Source organism: Eleutherodactylus coqui, chromosome 1 (assembly GCF_035609145.1).
Source record: "Eleutherodactylus coqui strain aEleCoq1 chromosome 1, aEleCoq1.hap1, whole genome shotgun sequence".
Taxonomy (NCBI): Eukaryota; Metazoa; Chordata; class Amphibia; order Anura; family Eleutherodactylidae; genus Eleutherodactylus; species Eleutherodactylus coqui.
This window is the reverse complement of record NC_089837.1, coordinates 158,085,766-158,112,774: the sequence shown is the minus strand read 5'-3', so window position 1 is coordinate 158,112,774 and position 27,009 is coordinate 158,085,766. Positions and strand designations below refer to the sequence as shown.

At 39.7% G+C, this 27,009-nt stretch overlaps 1 protein-coding gene and 1 long non-coding RNA gene across 8 annotated transcripts in view; one reads left to right on the top strand and one right to left on the bottom strand.

Annotated features, from left to right (window-relative positions):
• The window catches only part of BCL6 (BCL6 transcription repressor), a 61,437-nt gene that overhangs the window by 12,797 nt on the left and 21,631 nt on the right, over positions 1-27,009 (bottom strand). Inside the window, exon 1 of one of the 7 annotated variants that reach the window (XM_066602226.1) lies at positions 1,910-1,933. The exons of 3 other annotated variants lie outside the window; for them this stretch is intronic. The gene's annotated coding sequence lies outside the window, so the exon portion shown is untranslated. Of the gene's footprint in view, positions 1-23; positions 85-1,805; positions 1,888-1,909; positions 1,934-27,009 lie in introns of those variants that run through there. 3 more of the 7 variants (XM_066602207.1, XM_066602250.1, XM_066602236.1) reach the window with 3 other exon arrangements.
• LOC136627247 (uncharacterized) lies at positions 2,303-25,765 on the top strand. Its single transcript, XR_010792763.1, has 3 exons — positions 2,303-2,511; positions 15,968-16,090; positions 24,309-25,765. It is a non-coding gene; the product is annotated as an uncharacterized lncRNA (long non-coding RNA).

Below are 27,009 nucleotides of genomic sequence, written 5' to 3'. Positions count from 1 at the left end.
GCCACTAGATGGCAGTACTCTACCTCTTTTCAGATTTTGGCAGTCAGCTTCCATTATGTCCCTAAGAAAAGTTGTTTTTGGATAAACACACACACACGTTTGTTCTGATGTTTTGCCCTTTTCTCGCTTAAAAAAAGAAACATTTTATGGAGTTTTCAATCCTGACTCAACATGTGATTTTTTTCCACCAAGTCACCCAGGCTCCAGAAGCTTGGCCATGAAATAACAGTGTTGAAGTCTATGGCTTGGAGTGCTGGCAGGGACCTGGCGTGGAATGCATTAGTGAGTAGCAGCACAGAGACACCTCCTTTGTAAAATAACCTGAGCAGTTTTAGTGACAGGGCCAACTACATTCCTGCCCTCCCAAACATGACACCAGCACACGGCCAAGGAACAAGTTTCTATTATGGAACCTATATTTTGTCACTTCTTGTGGCTTAAGCCACCCAACCTGCTGGCCAGAGCCAAATCTATGGATTGGGGCTGAACAAGGCTTATATTAGTCTAAGGCTTCCCCTAAATTGCAGGTCCAATATAGACCGTCCACAATTACCAGGGCAGAAAATAGTACGCTCTAACACAACAGTGCCCACCTTCACCCGGATGCCCCAACCGTCACCCACTGGGCAACACCAGCCACATAATACGCAGCAATTCTTCACAGAACACAACGACCCAAAGTCTCCAAAACCCGGAAAATCTCATTGCCAACGGCCGAACCCGGACTGTCCCGATTCTAAAAATGTCTCATTTAACTCTTTAGGTGCTGCAAACTAATAACCCCTAAATTACATCGGATGCTACAAAAACACAAAACAACACCTTGCGAGGAATTCTAAACGACAAACTCAGCTCTGCAACATCTGCAGTCTGACAAGTGCTGAATACGAATGACCGAACATATATCGGATTGTCGGCTTAAAATTAAAAGGGGAAGGAGGGGGGGACAAGGCGGTCAGTCGGTCGCTCGGACGTGAGATTGATCATTTTCTTGCACACACAAAAAAATCTAAAAATAAAAAAAAAATTTAAAAATCACTCTGCCCTATTTAGACAGGAATGCAAAAACTACCCACTTAGACTTAATGCCTATTAACCCCTTTTTCATCGCTAAGAAGGCATCTGCAGCTTTCCCACCTTCCCCGAGTGTCTCTAAATTTAGCGCGTCGCTGGGGAATTTTTATCAAAGCGCGCTATTTCCGAGTGTGAACAGCAGGGGTCGCTGCAGCCCAGACAGCGCTGTAACATATGTTATTTACCACTTCTGTGGACGGCGTTCCTGCGCTGGGAGGGAAGCGGCTGTCGCTATCCTACTGTCGGTGTCATACCACGGCTACATACACACACATAACCCGCAGCAGGGGAGTCCGTGCGCTGAATGGGCAATCACAGTCAAACAGTCCCCAAACTACGAGGGACGGCAATGGGCAGCCGCGGCGCGCCGGCAGCCGCGCTCCAGGAATAGCGTGTGGAGCGCCGCCAGCCCGGCTGCACTGGGCGCTGCTGGTATACGAGGTCCTTCCTAGTAAACAGTGAGACGTAGAGCGCTACAGCGCCGCGCCGCCGCAGCCGCCGGGGACTAATCCTCCTAAGCCTCCCGCACAGGTCTAGGGGACGGCAGCCGTCCCGGGCAGGTGCAGCGCGCACACACATGCTGCCGTCCAGGGGGAAGCAGGCAGACAGGGAGCAGCAGCAGCCGCACAGGCAGACAATCATGTCAGGCAGCCGGGGAGAGAGAGCCAGCAGCAGCCTCCAGCCCCAGCAACTGGCAAGTAATAAAAAAAGAATGAAAGAGAAGCAATCACCTGGTAGGGCTTTCCTAGAAAATCCTTGCATCACCACTTCTAAGAACCCCCAGTTCTAAGAATCAACAGGGCTCAATTCTCGGAATTTGAGCTTCTGATCTTACCATTATATGAAGGCGGGGGAGGACGGAGAGAGCCCCAGCCAGCCCCTTTCGCCGTCCTTCTGCCTATCGTCGCCGTCTGCGGGCACTTAGTGTCCTTCCAGGCATAATGCCCAGTCAGCAAAAAATGCCCTTCATGGGGGTTCCTCTTTATTGTGGCTCTAGGCGTGGGTTTAGCGTTTAGGGTTACCCCATCTCCCCCCTAGGTGACTTGGTTTGTCCCGGCTGGAGGCGTCACGTGGTATGTCTCTGGCTGTGACGTAGGCTTTCAACTTGCAAGGCCAGCCCCGAAATTCTGAGAACTAATTTGCTATTCTGTGACATAAGAAGGGGTCCGGCTGTCTGTAGTGCGCCGCACACAACACTCTGTACATTCTGCACACTAATAAAGCCTTCTACACTGTGTCCTACCTACTGCTTCCCCTATCAGGTCTGGCTGGGCAAGGGGTGGCAGTGCCAGCAAGAGGGTGCCCATGTGTCTCTGGACCTATTCAGCTGGAACCCTCGTTCTGCAGCGTGGACGTTCTGCGACATAGCGTTAACCTCTTGTTGTAATGCATCAGTAGGGGCTGTGCTGGACTACTGTGTTGGCATGGACTGGAAGGGTATAGTATAAGCTGGCAAACGCTGCACATTCTTCTACCTTTATGTCATTCTTATGTATGTTGTATACAGCTGTGTTACATTGTGTACTTGTGTGTCGGGACAGGCTTTTGGGGGACAATGGCATTTTATTGGGCATTGCTTTCGATCAGCAGTGGATCTGTACGTGGCAGTCGGGGAGGCGATCTGTTACATATGGCAGCAGGGAAAGTTTACATAGGATCTGCTAGGAGTTCAGTGACATGTTTGGGTTCCTGGGTGGGGCCTGTCTGGCTACAGGAAAAACACACACACACATATATGTATATATATATATATATATATATATATATATATATATATATATATATATATATATATATATATATATATATATATATATTCCTTTAGCAGAGGGGGTTAATCACAGGGAGAATGGGATACTGACAAGTCACAATGAGCGCCACAACTCTTACATCAGTAGCCGGAAACAGGATTATAGCCCAACTAATCAGATTGACCACGGTTTTATGTTGCAGCCTGTGTCTATAACATGACAGCTTTAATCAGTGACACAATGGGTTTAAGTCATCCAGCACTTCTCAAGGTTGTTAGAATTCTCATAGAAATGCATGTGAAGTTGTATTTTAACTTTTCAGGGCTCTATATGTAGGTTGACCTGCAATCCTACGTGCACAATATAACAATGAGTCGTGCCAAAGAGAAAAAAGTCATCTTCGCTACTTGTGACAAACTCTGCTCTGCTACATAGGCATATATAAAATATACAGAGGGAGAGAATAATGTTGCCTTATAGGAAACATAAACATCCACCCCGGAAGTAGCATCATTTCAGGTACTCTCATACAGTCCGCTGCTGTCTCTTTTATTTTGATTTTAACCCTTGCCACCTAAGCTAGTTTCTCAGCATAGACGTAGGATCTCATCTGATGTGTAAAGTATTCGTTTCCACATTTCCTCTACATTTGTTTGTAGTTTGGAAATAAAATTGTTATAGAAGTAAGAGGCGCAGAAGTCCGCGTCTTATTTATGACCATGTTAGTGGTGACTGGGTGCAAACAGTTCTAGCAGGGAAGGGGATTATCAAATGCAGCAGAGCTGAGTCCAGCATGCCCGACACGTCTTTACCCCGACATCTGCTGTCGCTAGAAAGTCAGGACACCCATATATTCTTTAGATGGTCACCCAGTCATGTGGAAATCGGGATGTTCATCCCTCATTCATATAATGTGTATGGCTACCTTTTGCTATTTAACATGAGCCCATGGTCTTATCTGTAGTTTTCCATAGAACTGATGACACCGCAAAGAACGCCGCCCCAAAGAGTTACTGCAAAGTCATGCTATACCTGTGCATATAGAATGTAGTGTCACATAAGATATATATATATATATATATATATATATATATATATATATATATATATATATATATATATATATAGTGTGATCTGGCCAGCAGAAACGCTACTATTGTAGCCAGGCCGGTGTTTGCACTCAGGTATTCGGAGCTGTTGTGGTGATGTTGTGATGTTTTTGGCCTTTCTCCTTATTCTTTTTTTTTTTTCGATGACCTACTTTTTAACAACCGGGCACTATGGGCCCAAGTTGTTAATGGATTGAAATCCAGTGGGTGTTTAGGCATCCTGCACATCAGGAAAAAAAAAACCAAAGTGTCAGAATATTTAACCTTGTCTATGCCAGGTGACCTAATTTATCTAAACCTTCAGGAAGAATGTAAATGACAAAGGAACAAGGAAGATCCACCCTATGCTAACTATTGGGCATATTAACACTAACTTGTCGGCTGACAAATGTCAATTATATGTGCAGTGTTATGCAATGCAAACCTATAACTTATTGGTATGGGTATATGACGTGCCCAGTGTTTGTTATGCAATGCTTATATCTAACTCGTTGATAGGGACATGAGACAAGCTAAATTTAAGATACTAAGTATATGCATTTTCTAGAAGGTAAGGGGCGGTGCTGCTGAGTATTGTGGATGGCTGCAGTGTAACTATATGATAGCACTGTCACACTTTACAAGCCTCAGTGTCTGGCTTCTTAAACGCCCTTCGTGCACTTGATCCTATTGCAGCAGATCTAAGCTGTTTCTGATCCTTTTTCCAAGTACAATATAATAGACAAGCACTGGTACTTTTCCATTGAGAATAATTGCTCCTTGGTTTGTTTGTATCCTGCATGTAGAAGCGTTTGCATTACATTCCAGTCATGGGTGCATTCCCATGGGTCTTGAGCCATAATAAAGTCTCAGGCCAAAATCTGCCTTCACTGCTTTCTATCTACTCAATTAAGAAATACCAGATTGTTAGTCTTGGTTAATCAATAACTCAGGTCTCTCACACACAAGTCAATCTAAAAGGGGCAAAGTCTGGATGTTCGATCATACATTCAGCTGCCAAACTACAGTGCAGGCCCTGTTCATTCACAAAGTTCTGTCTTGAAGGAAATGCCGTTTCTTTGCAAAGCAATGTATTGCTTAGCAGAAAAGGGAAAGTGGGTATCAGAATGTGCAATTTTAGAAGATCACTTTCAGCTTCACATTATGTGGTCTGTTTTCTATGGGAGTAAAAGCAGCTGCACAGACAGGCCATAATATTACAGTATACAGGATAATACAGCATGTCAAATCAAAGCAGCTAAAACATATCTTCTGTCAATTACTGCATAGCATTTACCTTTATATTAGAAGCCAGAAAGGTTTTGATCTCTAATATTTATACTGTTATGACTATTGTTACTATATATATTTCTGTTTTACAAGCTAGTTTAGGAACAGCTGATAAACATTAGTGAAACTGTCAACATCATCGTATTTCATCATTTCTGTCCTAAGTGTGATGTCATACGTAAGACATTCATCCGTGCTATGTGCAGCATCGTGCACTTTCCCTAAGCATGTCTGACAGATAATAGTAAGAACTAATTATATTCCTGTTTGTTATACGTTCGTGTCACTGCTCAGTAGAAATCGAGGAAACTAAATAATAGATATAGTTAATGTGACCTGAATTACAGCAGCAGAGTACGTAATATTGTGAATCGCGGCTTAAAAATATGAGTACAGATGTAGCAGAACGGCATTTGTCAGTTAACTCCTTTGAGCTGCATCATTTGTTTTTAATGACAGCCCCGATAGTTAAGCCGGTAACGTTACCTGCAGACCTGGATAAAACGATAGATAATGCATAGTGGTATCACAATGAGTGGTAAGAAGTCATATAAACACAGAACTGCTAAACTTGTATGTGCAGAAAAATATTTCCAAGGCTGATTTGCTATTAACGTCTTGTTTACTCAAAGCTTTACATTGTATCAAGTGTAATTGTAACATAGACACAATCCATATAAATAACTATAATGTTGCGAGTCTAACTGAAGCTCCAGGTTTGTAAATGCAACTTCCATACAGCCATGGCCATATGATTATTGCAAATAGACGGATGTGATGTAAATAAAAACAAAAACATTGCAATTCCACAATAAATATAGTTTTTATGTGTTTTTTAGGTTGATAAAATTGGAACTCGAGTATCAAAATAACGTTTTGAAGCTGCAGATCGCTGGTGAATGTTGCTGGCAAGGAAAAGCTAAAATGACTGTTAATTCTCAGATTAGATTATTCTCAGTCTGGGTTTGTCCCAGAAAGCTGCAGCTACTAAAGGGTTAGAGGGCAGGCAGTGTGTGACCACAAGTTAACCCCTAATATTTTTTCTTATGTTTGTGGGTTCTATGGCTTCACTGAGAGCTTTCGTCCAAAACAGCAAACAGCTAATAAAAACGATAATCTGCCCATCCTATGTGTGTGCTTTCCACAGTGATTTACTTGCAATTAAATTATAATAATGACTGTATTACTGGAAGACACAATGAGCATATAAACTTTTACATAAATCTCTTTTGGCCCATTTTATAGTGCAAGTAACTACAGTATCTATACAGTGCATGTGATTGAGAAAAGCAAAAACAATTTAAGTCTTCTAAATAACAATGGATTAGCCCACAAACTTATGGCCTATTTACACGCAACGATTATTGCTCAAAAGTCATTCAAACGATGTCTTTTGAGCGATAATCATTGCGTGTAAATGCTACCATCGTTTGCTTTTCTGCCAAAAGATGATCTTTGGTTCAGCATAAAAACCATATTTCAGTTGGCCAGTTGATAGCAGGGTCCGCATGCTGTGATTCTCCACAGGAGCACTGATAACATTTTTTTCAGCTGCAGACCTATGGGAGAACAATGGAGCTGTATGCAGATAATAGACCACCTGCTGTTATCTGCATACAGCAAAGGGAGCCTCATTTACATGCAAATGAAGCTAATAAGCTACTAATGTGCATTAGTGCCCATTAGTAGTTTATGCAAAATGATCGCTCAAACTGTCATTCAGGCTATATTTTGAACTAATTTTCAGTGATCAGCTTTGTGTGTAAATGGGGTTTAAGGTAATAAAAAAGTCACATAAGTCTATTATGTGCTACTTTCCATGGTTTGTGCCCTAAGATTTAACACTTTCATTCTTGTATCTTCTTCAGCACCACTACTAATGTATGCTATTGTGGGAGGCCTGCTGGGCAGTGTCACATGATCTATGTCTCTGTAATCTTTTTACAACTCTCAACACCCCTTGAAACACTTTATATTTCTTTTACTCCCCCATGTTTCACATCACCACCAATCATTCTTCTTCCCCATCTGGCAACCGTAAATATAGTCCCCAGTAAGATCCCAGTCAGCTTCCTTCGCTCTCTGGCAGCTGTAAATTTAGTCTCCAGTGAGTTCCCAATCAGTCTACTTTCCCCTTTGGCAGTTATACTGTAAATATAGTTCTCAGTAAGTTCTCCTGCAGATAGTAAATAACTGAACAACTCGTTCCCAAAACAAGTTCAGTCCAAAAATTTTGAAAATGAGTTACATCCACAGATGCTTTGCTTGTAGGCTACACTATCAAATGGGAGAAAGAAGTATTTCGAAAATGAATTTCCATTGTAGAGAAAAAATCATGTAAACTTTTATCTTTGTGGAAACGAGTTTTCCAACTTGGTCCACATTCCAATAAGAAAAGGTGCAATATTCCTTGGTTGTGAATAGTTATTATATATTATAAAGCAAGCGTAGTGCACATGGCACTGACCACTGATTGATCCGCTGTCACACTAACCAGAGTAGGTGAATATTTTTTCCTTGCTTCTAAATAATGATGACATATTTTGTAAAATGGACAACTGCTTGAAAACAAGTTCAGTGCATGGACCTCCCTGGTTCTGGTTACGATTGCAACTTTTAGCACTCAGTAATAAAAATCCTACAAAGTAAAAAATTAGTATTTGCAGTCTAAAGAGACGTATATAATATGTAGAGTAGGTTGGCCCATAAAGATAAGGCAAAAAATAAAGTGGCAACTATACAGCAAGACACCTTCCCAATATGTTACATCTGCTAATAGTAATGCTGGGGTAAAGTTTTAGCATTAAATTCCAACTGCAACATGGTGCTCAAAACCAATGTATGAGAAATGGCGCTTAAGATTTCCGATTACACAAGCTGCAGCATTAATATTATCAATTTGCTTTTGTAAAAAAACACTATACTTTAAAACATTAAGTACAGACAATGGCATTTGTCCTGACAATCTACACATTTGTGCTGTTCATACAAAAATACCTCCAAATATATGAAAATAGTCAAAACTACGACACAAACGCTTGTCAGTCAGCGCTTAAGGACTGGACAGCAGACTTCGGGCTCAGTCACACGGGCGCATCGGCACCCGTACATCGGCACCGATGCGCCCGTGTGACTGAGCCGTTACTGCAGAAGGAAGACGGCCGTACCTGAAGACGGACGTCTCTCTGCAGCGCTGATGAAAGAACACATGACCGGCAATGAAGCCTGTCACATGTTCTTCCTCCCGGCGCTGCAGAGAGACATCTGTCTTCAGGTACGGCCGTCTGCTACCTGCAGTAACACGGGCGCCGATGCGTCCGTGTGACTGAGCCCTTCTTTGTAATCTGTGTTGGAACAGTCTTGCAATTTGCTTCCACAACTTGAAGCAGGACTACTACGTGGAGAAAAGGAATGAGTAGTAAGGAGAGTGACGGAGAACGAGTGTCCAGCAGCACTCAGCTCGTTACGTGGACATGCACATAACTATATAATTTAAACATCAGGTGTCTCTATTAGAGATGAGCGAACGTGCTCGTTTAGAGCAATTACTCGATTGAGCATCGCTTTTTTCGAGTAACTGCCTAATCGGGCGAAAAGATTCGGGGGGCGCCGGGGGTGAGCGGGGGATTGCTATCCCCCGCTCCATCCCGCTGCCCCCCGGCGCCCACTCGAATCTTTTCGTCCGAGTAGGCAGTTACTCAAAAAAAGCGATGCTCGATCGAGTCATTGCTCTAAACGAGCACGTTCGCTCATCTCTGGTCTCTATACTATGCAAATATAAATGCCTTAACTCTTCACTGGATCCATTTTTAATGCATGTAAATAGCAAATATTCTTAGTTTTTCATGATCTATATCTGTACATTAAATCTAAAATGTACTGGTGGACAACCCCTTTAAGACTCTAGCCTTACAGCATTTTATAGCTTGCTCTGCTTGTGCATGTGTATTTTTCCTCCCACTTTATGAGACCTACTAATAATCAACAGGCTTCCTAGGAAGTTGTGTGTGCACGTGCTTGGCTTTGGGATATTAGACTTCCCTGTTCAGAACAGCAGTATATGTTTGCCCTATATAAATCTCTTGTACATCTGGATTTACTGTACACATCTGGTCAGGAATGAAGAAAATGTGAACTATCTTAATTTAAAGACATTGGACTAATCATTATTTTACGGAGTACATAAATAACCAGATAGATTGCTAGATGGACTATATGTCTATTCTCTTTTGATCAGTAAAGGAAAAATAAACTTTTCCTCCTAATGGACTGCTTGTGCACTGGACATATCAGTAGTAATTACTAGACATAGGACAAAGTAGTCCATCTACTTTGCTTTTTTGTCTTTTTTTTTGGTATGTTTGTTTTTTAGTTTTTCTATTTTTAATTAATAGAACAGTGACATGACGCTTCCTGTTTCATGCTCATGCTGGTATGTGGGCAGGGTGGCTCCTCCCCTCTGAACAGAAAGAGGGAGGGGCCAGTCTACACTCTGCCCACATATTACATAGCAGTGTAAGTGCAGTGCTGCTGTGTGATGAAACAGGGAGCACCATGTAACTGTTCATACCTGTGGACTGGACAGGAGGCAAGAAGGGGCTCTAATACTATATAGTATCACAAGGGGGTTTTATTATATAGGGACTTAGGGGGGCTATAATATTATATAGGAGCATAGGAGGCTCTATTACTTTACAGGGACAGGGATGAGACTCTATAATTATATAGGGACACAAGGGGGTTCTATTGCTTTTAAAAGGGTTATCCGAGTAAAATAAAACAAAATTGTGCTCCCTATGTATAAATCTAATTATCATATATGCATTTCACCCCGCTCCACCGCAGCTGCTTAGATTAATGCTATGATGCTGTACTGACAGCCCGCAGCAGCCTTTATACGGAATGACACAGGTTGCTGCTACCATTTACAAATCCCACTCTTTAAGCGTTGACCTCTGTGATTGGCTGCAGCAGCCTGTGACATCCCATAAATAGCCTGACTGCAGATGGTCAACACAGACCCAGTGCAGAAAACGGAGCTATGGCGCTGGAGCTGCAGGGAGTGAGCAGGGGTGCATATATTATTTTCATAGATGGGAAGCAGGAATTAAAAAAATAATTAACTCAGACAAACTCTTTTAGGCCCCCTGTCCACGGCAGTGATTTCGCCGGCGGTAAATCGCCAGCGAATCACGCCGGCTGAAGCTTTCCATAGTATTGCTATGGAAAGCGCCGGCCCCGTGTCCACGAGCGGACAATCTGTCACATAGGCTGACCCACGGAGAACTGTCTGCCGGCTCCTACTCCTGAGCGGCGGCTCCTATGGCTGAGATTCGTTGCAGGATACCGCAACACCCGTGAACAGGGGGCCTTAACCCCTTAAGGACATGGCCTATTTTGGCGTTGGGGTATTTTTGGTATTTTTTCAAAAGCCATAACTTTTTTATTTTTCTGTCGACGCGGCTGTATAAGGGCTTGTTTTTTGCGTGGCGAACTGTAGTTTTTATTGGAGCCACTTTTGAGTACATAGACTATATCGTAAAACTTTTATTATTTTTTTTATGATAACAGGGAGAGAAAACGCATCAATTCGGCCATAGATTTTTTTTTTTACAGCATTAATCATGCAGCATAAGGCCTTAGTCAGACGGGCGTTTTTTCGCGCGATTTGCGGATCGCATGCGCAAATTGCGTGACCGGGGGCGAAAAATCGCGGGAAAAATCTGCACCTAGCCGCGTTAATCGTCGCAGCAAAACGCCCGTCTGACCGGAGAAAAATCGCCGTGCGCATCAAAATGCGCATGAAACTTAGACTGGCCGGCGAAAAAAACGCAGCTAGCTGCAGTAAATGATTTTGGTGCGCACATAAAACGCCGAACGCAGATAGGCGCGATCTGCAATACGTCGTGTCCTATAATTTATCGCATATCCGCATAAAAAGCGGACATGTGACCGATACCATAGCGAACCATTGGTTCTATATATGCGCGAATCGCATGCGCAAATCGCGCGAAAAAACGCCCGTCTGACTAAGGCCTAAATGACACACTAAATTTTTTCTGCGGGTCGGTACCATTATAACGATACCAAAATTCTTGTATTTTTTGTAGGTTTTTACACTTTTTTGCAATAAAACCCCTTTTTTTTGGAAATCTTTTTTTTCTCTATAGCTGCATTCAAAGTCCTGTAACTTTTTAATTTTGGGGGGAATGTACAGCTTTTTTCATCACTTTTATTGCATTTTTCGGGTGGCAAAATGCTAAAAATTAGCATTTTGCCTCTGTTTTTCAGCGTTTTTATTACGCTTTTTGCCGTAAAAAATAAAAAGCGTGTTCAACTTTTTGTACATGTTGTTATGGACGTGTCAATATACCAAATATGTGGGGTTTTAATTTTTCTTTACCTTTTTTTGCTAATATTAAAAAAAGCACAAAAAAAGGGGTTTTTTTTACATTTTTTACAGTTTCTAAATCTTTTTTTACACAATTTGTGTCCCTCTGAGGGACTTGCAGCACTGTACCTATGATCGCTGTGATAAGGCATGGCAGAGCTACTGCCCTGCCCTGCCATGCCTTATCGCTTATACAGCGATCATAGGCATTGTCACTAACTTCACGAGAGCCGTCCCCCCCCCCCCCCCCCGCTGTTGCAGCGGGAGACCGGCTATGACTGACAGCCGGCTCCCGCTGCGGGATAGCGCGAGGTCAGTCATGTTGCGGGAAGTACCAGGCTCCCATGACGTACCGGTACGTCATGGAGCGGGAAGGGGTTAAGGGGCACTAAGGGACCTCTATTACTTTGAGATCATTGGGAGGTAATACTTTTTGGGGGCATAAAGTGGGCATTATTATTTTGCAGCGGGCATAGAGTAGAACTGTTGTTGTGTAGGGGCTCAAAACAAGCCCTATTTCTTGTGGGGGTCACTGTGGGTGAATTATTACAGTGTGCGAACAATATTACTTTGTGGGCATTTTTACTGTGGTAGACTTTGTGAGGGGCATTTAGGGTAGCAGCAGGATGAACACAGTGTGCAGAGATGAGTTGTAGCTTTAAAAAATCTTTATGGCTGAATAGAGAAGAAAAGAGAGTGTGCATGACACCAAGAGAAAATGTCACTTCTCATCACTGGAGGTAACTGCACTGAAATCACTATCAGGCCTTAGTCAGACGGGCATTTTTTCGCGCGATTTGCGGATCGCATGACGGATGCGCATCCGCAAATCGCGTGACCGATGCCCGAAAATCGCCCGAAAATCTGCTCCTAGCCGTGTTTCATTAGAAACGGGCTGGAGCTGTCCAGCGCATTGCATTCAATGGAGCCGGCAATACAGCCGACTCCATTGAAAGCAATGGGCTGCCGGCGTGCGCGGGATGAATTGTCAGGAAGGGCTTAAATATATAAGCCCTTCCCTGCAATTCATCCAGAAAAGTGTTAAAATAAAAAATATATACATACTCACCTGCTCCCGGCAGTCGGAGTTCCCCGCGGCCGGCCTGCAGTGGGTGTGAAGGGGGTGTGAGTCAGACCTGCCCCCTGATTGGCTCAGCACTTTAAACTGTACGATGAGTGATGAGCTTCTTCGCTCATCTTTTATGCTGCATAAAAGATCAGCGAGGAAGCTCATTGCTCATCATGCAGTTTAAACAGCAGCCGTTCAGTAGCGAACGGTCAATGTGCTATCTCAATGGAGGGGGGGGGGAGCGAGAGGAGAGAAATCTCCTGCACTGCCCCACCCCCCTGCTGGCCGCTCCGTGACTCAGCCAGCTCTGCTATCTCCCGTGCAGGAGACACAGGGACGAGTGTTGGGCATCGTTTGCTGTGTAAATGGGCCATTACATAGTGCATACACACATAAAGTCAGACTCTGCAGTGTTATTTTATTGAGATGGCGTAGATCTAATATGTTCTTATGTCATATACAACATACATGTATGTATGAGTATAGCAGGCCTTCATGCAATGACACATAGAGTGAATTATAAAAGAGGTACACTGTACAGTTTATCACATTAATGTGACCATTTGTTCTGCATTTTACTGTAGCCTTTATGTAGCCATTATGAGCCAGTTTTTTTTTGTTTCTTTAAGTAGACAGTTAGTATACATTTTCACAAACATCAATGTGAAAACAACCTACTAGTTCCTAATAGCTGCCAGCAAGAAACTTCTAGGCACATTGCCTGCATAGCTCTTGAGATTTGTCCATTGCTGGGCGATGTGGTCAGCTATTGAGAAATGTAGCATCTTTGTAAGATATTTATTGTCTTTCCCTCTCTTTTTCTTGGTTCTAATTTTTTTTTAATCATTTCCATTTTTTTTGTGTGTCCAATATAGGAAACTGTCAGTAATCTGCTGTTGATGGAGCTGTTGCTGTTCTTGTCAAGTAATTTGCACAATGGTGTCTTTTTGTAAATGGGTTGTGGGCAACTTGCTCATTAGCACCTAAATATTGTCTATTACAAGGTTAATTGATACATGACTAATCAAAACCAGTATTAGGCATTTGCATTTGGTAAACCATGCGTTAATGAGCTGAGTATTCTTGTTTCAATAAACCAAGCCATCCTGGGCATGTACACAAGTCATAAAAAGATCCAGCGGCAGCTCGCCTGCTTGTTGTTTGTTTCTAAGTAAAAATCGAGTGAAAGTGAAAATAAGATTATACTGTCTAACAAAATAAATTCTATCTATCTATCTCATATCTATCTATCTATATAATATCTATCTTTCTATCTCATATCTATCTATATAATATCTATCTATCAATCTATCTATCTATCTAATATCTATCTATCTATATAATATCTATCTGTCTATACATATACATACCTCATATCTATCTATTTATCTCATATCTATCTATCCATCTCATATCTATCTATCTATCTATCTATCTATCTATCTATCTATCTATCTATCTACGGTATCTATCTCATATCTATCTCTCTACGGTATCTATCTCATATATATCTATCTCCTATCTATCTATCTATCTATCTATCTATCTATCTATCTATCTATCTATCTATCTATCTAATATCTATCTATCAATATATACATATACATATCTTCTATCTATCTATCTATCTATCTATCTATCCATCTCATATCTATCTACCTAATATCTATCTATCTATCTATCTACCTAATATCTATCTATCTATCTATCTATCTATCTATCTATCTATCTATCTATCTATCTATCTATCTATCTATCTACCTAATATCTATCTATCTATCTATCTATCTATCTATCTATCTATACATATACATACCTCATATCTATCTTACATCTATCTATCTCATATCTATCTATCTATCTATCTATCTATCTATCTATCTATCTATCTATCTCATATCTATCTATCCATCTCATATCTATCTATCTATCTATCTATCTATCTCATATCTATCCATCTCATATCTATCTATCTATCTATTTAACTTCTATCTATCTATCTATCTATCTATCTATCTATCTATCTATCTATCTATCTATCTATCTATCTATGATTTCCTGACTATCCAATGTTAATCCTTGGTAGAGCTTCACTGTTAAACTGCTTTATGTCTCAATACATGCAGCAAAATGCTGCTAATGTGCTAAAGTTCCATAATATATTTCCAGATATAGAAACTGTTTTATACCTCTATTGCTGCCTTGAAACAATTATCAGTATATCAGATGAGTTATGATCTTCTTAAAATGTGGAACAAACAAACTTATATAGAGCAATATACATTTCATTATCTGAATGTCTATTAAGCTATATTAAAGCAACAGTCTCACAAGTTGTCACAAGAGGATATTGCGAGTAGTGGGTGATGAGAAAAACTAAATGAAATAACTGTTTGTAATTATTCCCTACATAACAGGCCCCTTCTAGAGCCCTACTTCCCAATATTAATTTATAGGGGAAATCAAGTTACTTTTTTAATGCTGCAAGGATAGCAGAACATAGGCCGGGGATAGATAATGTCAGAAACCATGGCATCAATGAAAAAAAAACAAGGGGCAACTCCAAGCAGACAGTCATAGCAAGAAAACAAGAGCTGAATTAACGTACATATATATATATATATATATATATATATATATATATATACACACATTTGAGGATGCTCCAGATTGTAGCACAATAAAATTGACTAGACAACGCTAAGAAGAAACATCTCTACAATCATAGAGACAAGGACAAATTTAGTCATCCAATGAGCAGACTGAAGACATACATGCCAAGGTTACGTAGGGGCATAATTCAATGCCTGATATTAATCCCATCAGATCTGTGCTGATCCATATCAGATTGGCTAATCCTTTTGGCTTCACTAAAATAGGGTTGTAATTCTCAGTGTAAATCAGCTAATATATAGTATGTTAATTAAAGTTTTATATTCTTTTCCTAACAATCAGAACCAGAGAAAATGATGGTGAGGGGATAAGTATGAGTAGTAATAGATTCATCTCTCAGTTCATGCATGATGTCTGCAGGTACTAGTATTATTAGGAGAAAATGGGGTTTGGATGCTTTTCCTGCAGTAAGTAATTGGTAAGGAACAACTTACAGCAAGAGAAGTGCTTGTATTGTATATATGAATAATGAGCAAGTAATGCACCCCAGTTTGCATGGTTGGTGGCGCATCTGCCCTGCCTTCGGCCCCCTGGGCACTAAATACTATTTTTCATAGGGTTGTTTATTACAAGATTTTCCACCATATTTGAAAGTATTGTTTTTTCATACTAAGATCTTTATTATTGTCAGAAGTGCTTGCTATCCCTATATGGCCCAGTTCATGGCATGATCATCACACAGATGAGTTTGAAGATATGAAGTGGTAGATGTGTAAAGCTGGCCATAGAAATATTCTTCCTATCCCAACATACGGTATGATCCAATATGTTGTTTTTAATTGAATAATCATTTTAAAATATTCATTGAATGCATGTAGAAGTATTGTCCCCTTTGTCACACAAGGTAGGATTTATGATTGCATTTATTAATATTTAATGATAACTGTTATATGCAATTTTTAATAACCCCCTTCCCCGTAAGTGACAAACATGTACATAACAGAGTTGCACGTTGGGTATAGAGCAGGCTTAAGAGCCGAGCTGCTAACCTGGCAGTGCATGCTGTTCGAAGCGGCTTACACGAACCACAAACAGCTATGATCAGAGTTAGCTCCGATCGCAGCTGTTTGACAGCATACATGTGCTGGCAATCCTGACCTTGACATGTAAGCTTTAACCTGGATATTATCTTGGGGAGCTGATGGTTGACATAGTAGCCCTAGGCCTAGTGAAGGCTGCCATGTATTTAACCATATTAAACTATGCTTATGACAGGGCATCATGAGATTTGGCCTCCAGTACCACCTCTATGCTGACGATACCCAATTATACATCTCTTTCCATGGCATTACAGCAACATTCCTCCAGAACGCCACTGACTGTCTGTCCGCTGTCTCTAACACTTTGTTCTCTCTTTACCTAAAACTGAACCTCTCAAAAACTGACCTACTGGTGTTTCTGCCCTCTACTAGTTGACCTCATCCTGACATCTCCATCTCAGTATGTGGCAACACCATAACTCCCAGACAGCATGCCCGCAGCCTTGGGGTTATATTTGATTCCAATCTCTCCTTTACCCCCTATATCCAATCTCTGGTCAGCTGCACCTCAAGAACATCGTAAGAATACGCCCTTTTCTCACTGTGGATATGCTAAAAATGCTCAATGTTGCCATCATCCACTCTCAGCTCGATTACTGCAACTCGCTGCTGATCGGCCTCCCCTGCTCCAGACTTTCCCATCTCCAATCCATCCTGAGTGCGGCAGCAAGGCTCATCTTCCTGTCCAGCCACTACTTGGACGTCTCTGCCCTGTGCCAATTACTGCATTGGCTGCCTCTCAAATACAGAATTCAATTTACACTCACCACCCTCATTCACAAAGCCCTCCACAGCACCGCCCTACATTGCTTCCCTCATTTCAATCCACCACCCAGCTCGCGCCCCCCGCTCTGCTAACAAAATCAGTCTAAGTTCCCCTTTAATTTGAACCTCTCATTCCCGCCTCCAAGACTTCTCCAGAGCAGCACCAATCCTCTGGAACGCGCTACCCAAAACTATCCGGGCAATCCATAACACACAAAATTTCAGGCATGCTCTTAAAACGCAACCTCTTCAGGGAGGCATACCATATCCCCTAAGCCAAACCCCTCTGTACTGCGCCTAATAACATGCTCCCTGTCCTAGTTACTGCAATCCCTGCTAGCCACAATCATTCACCTCCTGCAGTCATACCGACTCAACCACTATGCGACCCAATTTGACTATTGTTTATGTGTATAGCACCCCTCATTCTCCACCTCGTCATAGCGCGCACATCTCAAGCCCCTTTACCTTCTGTATCACCCCATTATTTGTAGTATGTAAACTCGTTGAAGCAGGACCCTCACTCCTACTTTTTCCATCAATTGATTACTTCTTGTAATAGTGCTGTTGTTTTTATTTCCTCTGTCTTTTAAGTGCTGCAGAATATTTTGGCGCTATATAAATAAAGATTATTGTTATTATATACTGCAATACTGATGATTGCAGTATATTGTAAAAGCAAACAAACAATCACCAGTTACAAGTCCCCAAAAGGAGATAAAAAAATGTAAGATTAAAGGGGTTTTCAAGGGAAATACTATTGATGACCTATCATTAGGATAGGTCATTAATAGTTGTTCGGCTGGGGGCCGCTGCTTGGGACACTGACCGATTAGCTAAGTGATTGTCAGCGCCGCAAATATTCAGACACATAAACCTCTGCGACGACCTCCGTGTAGTGGTCCACGCTTGTAACTGCAGGAATGGCTCCCATTAATTTAAATACATGTATTTTTGTTAGCCATTAAAAGGTATCATATCTACAAAATTACTTGGTTTCTCTTACTAAGAACAATCACACTTTGCTCTACTGGCTAACACCGTACTAAACTATTTTAGTTTTACTTAAGGGATCAGAATATGTGACAATAAACATTTTTTATAAAAGGGGCAGATTTATCAAAAGTGTATAAAAAAATGTTCTTGTTGCCTATAGCCACTAATCACAGCACAGCTTTCATTTTAAAAGTGCAGCTTAGTAAATGAAAGCTGAGCTCTGATTGGTTGCTATGAGCACATACAGGTTTGCTGTTAGGCAGTTTCATAAATCTTCCCCATAGCTGTCAAATACTTACAAAAATGTTGTAAAAAATATTATTGCATACCACACTTCCTCTTCTGTTCCATTTTATATCTATAAAACTCTAATTCATGGCTGCAGAGTTATTTCATGTTAGCTTACTGGCAACTATAAGGAATTACCATTTACGTTCAAGATCTCCCTACACATAAAGTAGTTGTGCACTTACCTGGCTTCCAGTCACGTGACTGCCACAAAGAATGTGGCAGTTTCTCATCGTCAGTTTAACGTAAGTCTAGAACCTTGATAAGTTGCATCCGTCATCCGACAGATGCATCTTGCCTTTCACAGATTCCACCTATCTACGAACATCTAAAAGAAGTTCTTTAGGAGTTAAGGCTGGGAGTGCCGAGTACACCATCCCAAAACATCCCCGCAAATCACGGTTTGGAGACTGTACAATACCATTTCGAATCAGCAATACCGAGAAGGCTGAGATGGTAAATTTTTGGAAGCAGGGAGATAGCCAATTCTCCCACAACTGCCCCACTCAGCTGACCCAATCAGTTAGTTGACAAAAAACAGTGTGCAGCAAGTTTCCAGATGTCCAAAGCTTAGGATATTTAAATTTATCATTGCTATACTTCCGTCATTTGGTCTCAATAGGACGAATAACTCACTTATCAACATAATTATGTGCCTATTGGTGCACAATATGAAATTAGAGTTCATAAAAAGAGAGAATTTAGTGCTGAATATTACATGTTATAATCTGCAATTTCTAGCAGATTTAAAAGACCACTAGTCATAAAATACAAGTTGGTTTAATAAAATTCATAAATATGTGTATGGCTGTTGTAGGATGCTGCTCAGAACTAGAGATACAGTGTTTGGAGTGCAGGTAGGTATTGGTAATTTAATGATTATTAGTAGTCCATTAAAATTGGACTACTTACATTGTGGTTAAGTTATCGCAATGTGTTACACGGCAAGTCAACATTTGCAGACACATCCGCACATATATATATATATATATATATATATATATATATATGCATATGTGTCTGCTGTGGTGATAATAAATTGATGTAGTGAAATATAATCAGATCTTCTCTGTATCATGTGTCTCAGAATGTTTTCTAGCATGTTCTTCTTTCAGTATACATTATGTTTAACGTATCAGCCAAAGCAATTAGCTAACAACTATGTGAGAAAAGGCTGCTCATTATTTCTTTATTTTCAATGGCAAAATCACCATAGCGTTAGACGTTAGTAATATCATTTATAGTATAAAAATAACCACAGGACTTTATTCTAGGTTACGCTGCTGTGGTGGAGATACTCTTATAGATTTCTCTTACTGATACTCATTTATTTGTATTTTTGTTCAAAAAATGCATTTCTTAAAAAAAAAAAGCAATTCTAGTAGGCAAGCAGTACTCTGTTATTCCTACCCTTCTCAATGTTAATCACAATGAAAGTTGGCTTGCTTAACTTGTGCAGCTCACACATTATAGTAAAAGAACATTTGGGCACCTGTCTGTGTAATGTATATTAATGCTACTTTTATATTCTTTGTATAGGCCGGGCTCATTCTGTTATATTTTCTAATGGTAGCAGGTTAGCTGTGATAGATTTGATTCCCTGCTATAGGTTTAAGTACATATGAAACATACAGTTTCTTTTGGAATTTCAAGAACTTTAAAAGCTGCACCAGGTTCCTGGAACCATTCCACTTACATGCTCAATGTTTAACTATGCATAGCAGGTTTGACTTTGGTTACGACTGTGTCCCTATTGCTAGAAAAAAGTAGCTTTTTTAGCCATAAAAGCTTATGTAGAATAGATTATGTTTCTTTACCATTCAAAGAATTGGCTCTATCTATAGTGGTAATAGTGGCACATCCACAGGGCATTCTCGTGGCACTATTTTGGGTTCTAATGTATTTTACTACTGTAGAGACCGGATATTCTATTTTAGTTTATAGGACTTAATGTATTCCCATTTACACATTGCACTAGTGACTGCTGCAGTTTTGTGGCAGTTTAGACCATGCTGGATTTTGAGGTCACAGTACATATGTATGTACATTAGTACATATATATGTATGCATTTATTTTATTTTTTTAATATGATATACCATAATTGTGATTAATCAGAAACTATTTTAGGAACATTCCCTAGAACTGTCTTTTAATTGACCAAGGAAGAAGAGCTTGCGGACAGTGCAGCAAAAATGTGATGATGTTTCATACTCACAAATACAGTATATTCCCCTAAACAATCAACAGTGTTTATTTGACATGTTATTGACATATCACTGTTTTGTTGTTCTTTATATAGTAAGGTAAAAAGATTGACGGCATCGGAACATGAACATTTGGCAACAAAGTCTTCAGTTCAGGGTGTACTCTCTTATGAAGCTCGTGGTAGCACAAATCCCGGAGCCAGATATGCTTCCTCTCTGCATAATATTTTAATTAATTCAACCCACTGGTATTACCCTTATGTACTGTTTTCACATCAAGGGGAAGATGAATTATTAATTCCCATTTAGAATTTTTGTCCATGTTTTTTCAAATGTGAAATATTTTTTTTCTCTTAAAGCAAACTTTAAAATAAACAAGATTTGTTCGAGGATTCCTAAAAAATAGTGCAGGGGTTAACATCCCAAATTACTAATACATTTCATTAAAGACTTTTTCCATTAAAGACCAAATTCCACACAGTAACCAACGATAATATTCAGTTACGGTAATGGTCATTATTAACTGGCAATTGTAATCCTAATTTTTTATGCTGGCCAAACGTTAGTGAATGTATGAATTGTCACCATGATTCAGATTGGATGAATGTTGCTCGCCCATGTAAAGCTGTCCATTCTATAAATACGGGTTGTTAGTACATTAAGGTTTTTGCTTAATGTAAAAAAATGGTTATTGCAAAATTAGGTGAATGGCCAAAAATTCTCGGTCCTTTCGAAAACAGAAAGCTGAATGATCTTGTTTCATTTTCTTAAACTTGTACTACAGAATGATTTTTCTACTATTTCTTATTTTGTCTTCTTTATTCCAAATGATTATATAGCCAAAATGCAGCATTATTTTATAGTCATTCTTCCTTCATTCTTATTTGCTTTTTGGCTTCTAATATTTCTTTGGTGCTCGTTAACAATTATTGAACTGCAGAATACTCTTTTTAATACACAGTTGCATATTATTTTTCAAGGATAGACCAAGATGTCAAATAGCAAGTATTACAGTACTATTAACCCATTAATAACCGGATAGTTTTTTTTAACTTAACTAAGACAATACATTTATTAGCATAATACGAGTCATCGGAAATCATTTTGAAATATTGTGCTCAACGCAAGAAAGCTTTATATTCTGTTAAGGCATACTTTGGATGTTTTTTTGTTTTACAGGACATTAAAGATTACTTTAAAAAAAATTAAGGTTTTACTATTGACTGCCTAAATGTCAAATACATTTTCCTTAATACTTATGGGTAAACATAGGTAAACTAAGTATGATTTATTTATGGAGCAATCAAGTTCCCCCCGTGCTACTTTCTCTGGATGCAGTGGTTTTCACCTCTGCAACAAAAGCATATTGTTAGGTAAGTTGTTTTCCTGTGAAATTGACCCTAGCGTTTACGTGTGTATGATAGGGAAACTAGATTATGAGCCCGTTTGGGACAGGGAATGATCTGAGAGAATATAAAGTATGTCTAGCCCTGCTGAATATGCTGCAGCTGTAAAAGCAAGAGGAATAAATAAATAAGGGGAAGGCCTAGATGAAAGATACAGTCCAGCAAAACAGCCATCACTTTTGAATATGTAGTGACTCCATTGTCTATTTAGAAATCATACCCTAAAAGCTAAGTGTTAACTGCAATTAACATTGGTAAGTGCCACGTGGTTTTTTCTTTGGTGTAGGTGTACACAACATTTTTTGGAAAAATGCCACTGCAAGTTTTTGATGCAGTACCTGGAGCCAAAACCAGAAATGGATTCAGCAGGAAGGAGAAGCATAAGGTCTTTCTTTAGATTTCCCATTCCTTTTGAATTCAATTTTGGCTTTAGCTCAAAAAATGTCATCAAAAATTGCAGTGGCATTTTTCCAAAAAACACTCTGTGTGAAACCACGCCTAAGCAAGACGTGTTGCTTTACTACTGCATTGAGTGCTTTGTTCTGTTCGAATGTAGTTTGAAAAATGCCAACTACTTTGCTTTCCAAGGCATCTGGTAGTAAATACATAAGTATTTAGAGATGGAATACAACAACTGGCACGGAAGCTTCTGTTATAGCCAATCAGAGAATGGCTAATTATGACAACATAGAAATGATTCCCAGCTTGTAATATTTAGATGGATATTGGTAACTATGCTGTAGAGTGGTTTTCCAAAGGAATATTGATAATGCAAATGCCTCTGTTGAACACTATATAAATACGTATGCATGTAACCACGGATGTAACTATAGAGAATGCAGGGGATGCGGTTGCACCCAGGCCCAGGAGCCTTAGGGGGCCCATAAGGCCTCTCTTCTCCATATAGGAAGCCCAGTACTATGAATAAAGTATTATAGTTAGGGACCCTGTTACAGGTTTGGCATTGGGGCCCAGAAGCTTCACATGACACCTCTGCATGTAACAATTATTACTAATGCATATGGTACATTCCATAAACTACAGACATTCATAGAATGGTATCGTTCAGAGTGATTATCTGTGCAAAAAGCTGATGTCCACTTATAAACTTGCTAGCAACCAGAATGTAATGCTCTTGTCCTGGAGACTGGAGGGGAACGAATTCAACCATGCTAATGATGCTGTGCTAAAACTATGAAATTGAAAGCTCTTGACTACACACAACCATATTTTATAATTATTTCAATAAAAGCATATCACTTTGTATCAGTTGTTTCAGCCGTCTGTTTCTTTGCTTTCAATAAAATATTTTGGACATTTTGTTTTCTGTCTTGAAAATGGTTTGAAATGAATATTTATGCTAAGGCTGCATCTACTGGGATGTTTAGCAGTATACTTTATGATATGAATAGGTTACAGCAAGGCATGAAAATATCAATTACCTTACTGGCACCGGATAAAAAAATATTAAACATTATTCACAAAATTCTTCCATGTCTTAAATGTTCTAGCGTTTCTTCGTCTGTGTAGTGTCTGATTAAAAAACAGTTTACACATGGACAGCATACGGCCCAATAGTGTTTTACAACGGACGCATGGAATGCATGAAAAAAACTCATGGCATGCACTATTCTGATACGGTTTATGGATCAGACTCAACCATTCAAGTCAATGGGGATGCAAAATAAACAGACAACAATCAGATGGCATCCGTGAGCAGTTCGTGTGCTGTCTGCTTTTCTTAAAGGGGCTGTCTGAGTATAAAAAATTTTCAGTAAATGGTTGGGCATGAAATTTATTAAGGAACTCTCTCCTTCCCCCAGGAAATAGTGGTGCAGCCCTGGTGGAGACCCTGATATCAGCACAGACCAAAAGTAGGGCAACTGCTGCAACACATTCCAAACTCCTGGCATCATGGTGCCCAGGATGTGAGCGTTGATGATAGGAGAATGGGCGGTGATGCTATGGTCACTGATTGGTTGCAGCAGTCACATGACTTCTAGTCTGTGCTGACAGTGGGATCTTCACTAGAGCCACTCTGCTGTTTTCTGGGTGGATAACAGAGGTAAGTAATGCTTCTTTTATTATTTTATATCATGGCCAGCTATTGAAAAAAAAAATTATATATATATAATATATCATATCAGTTTAAATAGCCCATATATTGGAAACATTCAGATATATCCCTTCCTTGTACAATATACAGGGTTGTATTTAACATTCCCTGTATTCATTCTAAATTTCTTCTTTCTTTTGTTCTTTTTTATGTCAGGCTGCTAATGAATCTCTGTACTCCATTGAAAATTGGCTACATTTCCCTACGCGGGGTCATTGCGGCAAAGTGTGGCCACTTCACTAGTTAAAATTCAATAAATCTTTTTTGAAACATAAGAAAAGCAGAAAAAAACAATCAGGACTGTTTCAATTCCTTCTTTTTGTGGATCTCAAAAACTGATAGGCCTACAGAAGAAAAAAAATGGAGACATCGACTATGGATGGCACAACGAACTCCACATAGATGGAAGAATATCCATTTTTTGCGGTTGCTACACAGACAATTTTTGTAACACAAGAGTGTACCTTGCCTTAGATGTTATTCATAGCAAAGGACTGTAATAAGAGCTGCAACATCACGAAAAATAAAACATCTAATAACCATTCCATCAAATATAAACACATATTTGCATCTGTAGAATCTAAACACATGCATAACATTAAATACCTGGGAAGCAGTTATGCTCTGTACAGGGACAATTGGACAGCGCATGGTGTGAAGCTCGATATGGTGATAAGCAGTAAAGGGTTAATGAGCTTAGTTTTAAGCCAAAGCCCACAGGAATGCCAAAGGGAATATTATTTAATCAAAAGTGCAAATAAACTCTGCATGATCAGGGTTGTAAAACAGCAAGAGAAATAAAAGGAGAGCTCTGTTATACTCTGAAGATCCATACCCAATGAGCTACTGTGAAATTTTCTAAAATAATTGAGGAGTCTTTTTCAACATGGAGAGGGCAGATTGCTTATTGTTTCTTATTAAGAATAGAGATAACAACCCATAAGCCATGAAAAAGATTAAATCAAAATACCACCTGCTTCATCTTTAAAACTAACATTCAACTTAGTCCATTTACTGCGATCAAAAGGGTATACAGTATGCAACACCATTTCTGTCTAGCACTGATCCAATGAAGCAATGTCATGTTAGCTGCGCATGTAGAATACTATAAGCATCATACAAGCTGAAAAGAACTTGTTTAGTTGCTCCTCTAGAGACGGCATTGTATTTCAATGTTTGCAACATGTATGCAGGTGAGTTTCAAGCTCCAATGTGTGATACTCAACTTCCGTGGCCAAGCTTCATAGGACTACTTGCTGGTGGGATAATAATTGACAAGTCAGCTTTGGAATTGTGCCAATATTGTGATTTACTCCTAGCAAACGTGAATTCTAGGTGATGGGACACTACGGTGCTATTTTTTAAATTTATTTCACAGTATAGATTGAAATCTTAAAGAGAAGCTGTCAGCACTCCTGACAGTACTAAATACTTGTATTTTTTTCTTAGACCTCCATAGAACTGTTTCTGTCCTTCCTCCTAGAAATGTATGAATAAATTGACAACTGGGTGTTATCATTCCACTTGATACAGGTATATTTCCCTACATAGACAGATATAGTCAGCACTGATTGGACAGTATCGGACTGTGCAGGGACACATTCCAAAATGGCAGCACCCAGATGTCAATGAATTCCTAAATTTCGAAGAGGAATAACAGAGAACGGCACCACACAGAAGAGTTGAATTGTTTTTCCATGAAGAACACAAGTATTTATTAAAACAAACATATCAGAAGAGCTGACAGGACCTCTTTAAACATCCCCTATAGGAGGGAGAATGTTCCACGGTTCATATCCACATTCAAAATACCATGAAAGCTGAGATTAGCTCTATTTACATTGCACAGAAATAATCATTCATATTCATCAGACATTCTAATCCACACGTTCCATTTAATATTCTTTAAGTGTGTTTACCACGAAATTAATCCCACACTGTTTTGTTTTTGTTGTTCCTTACCATTGGACAACCCGACTACCTCATTAGTCATTCTCTGCACTCTTTGAGCTGTCAAGTTGGAACAGTTTAATTTGCTTTTACTGGAATCAAGCCTGGAACTCAAAAACGCTTGTGGTAGTTCCTCTACTTAAAAAATATATGTTCACTTGTACAGAGTATAAATATTTCCCTTAATCGGTTGTTCAAGTGACACAGTGTATACCATTTGTGAAATTTGAGCAAATGAAATAAAAATAGAAATTCAACCTAGGTGAATCAAGCGCAAAGTTGAGAAAGTAGTACGATAGCTACGAAGAAACAAGGGGCTGTTACAGCATTTCTGTAAACTACCAGTGAATTCTTTTGTTATGCTTATTAGGAAAGAAATCAAAGGAAAAAACTCATTTGGGTTTGCAGCTGATTTGTAGAAGTGAAAAGACACAATGGGACATTGAAAAGGACAAGGTGAAGACTGCATGATGACATCTTTTGACATTTAGGTGCAGTGTGTTTGTATCACTTCACATTCTGCTATAGATCATAGTCTTAATTTGATTACATGGTCCATATTTTAAAGGGTTCATAACAATGTCACTGTGCCTCAATATCTGTGCAGTGACAAAATCCGACTGTAATGTCATGCAGTGGAAAGAACTGCTTAAGCAACGTCAAATGCCTCCATTATATACCCATAATCTTTAAAGGGTATTTTTACCTTAAAAACCAATGGCATATCACTAGGATATGCTATCACTCTATGATTGATGGGGGTTCAAACTCTGGAATCCCTACCGATCATGTGAAAAAAGAGACCTGGTGTAGCACTGCATCCCCTGTACTGTTTGTCTCTGCACTGCAGCTCCCCGACTACCAGCTCCGCAGTTCCCTGCTTAGACAGCTGGCTTGGAGTGCCGTT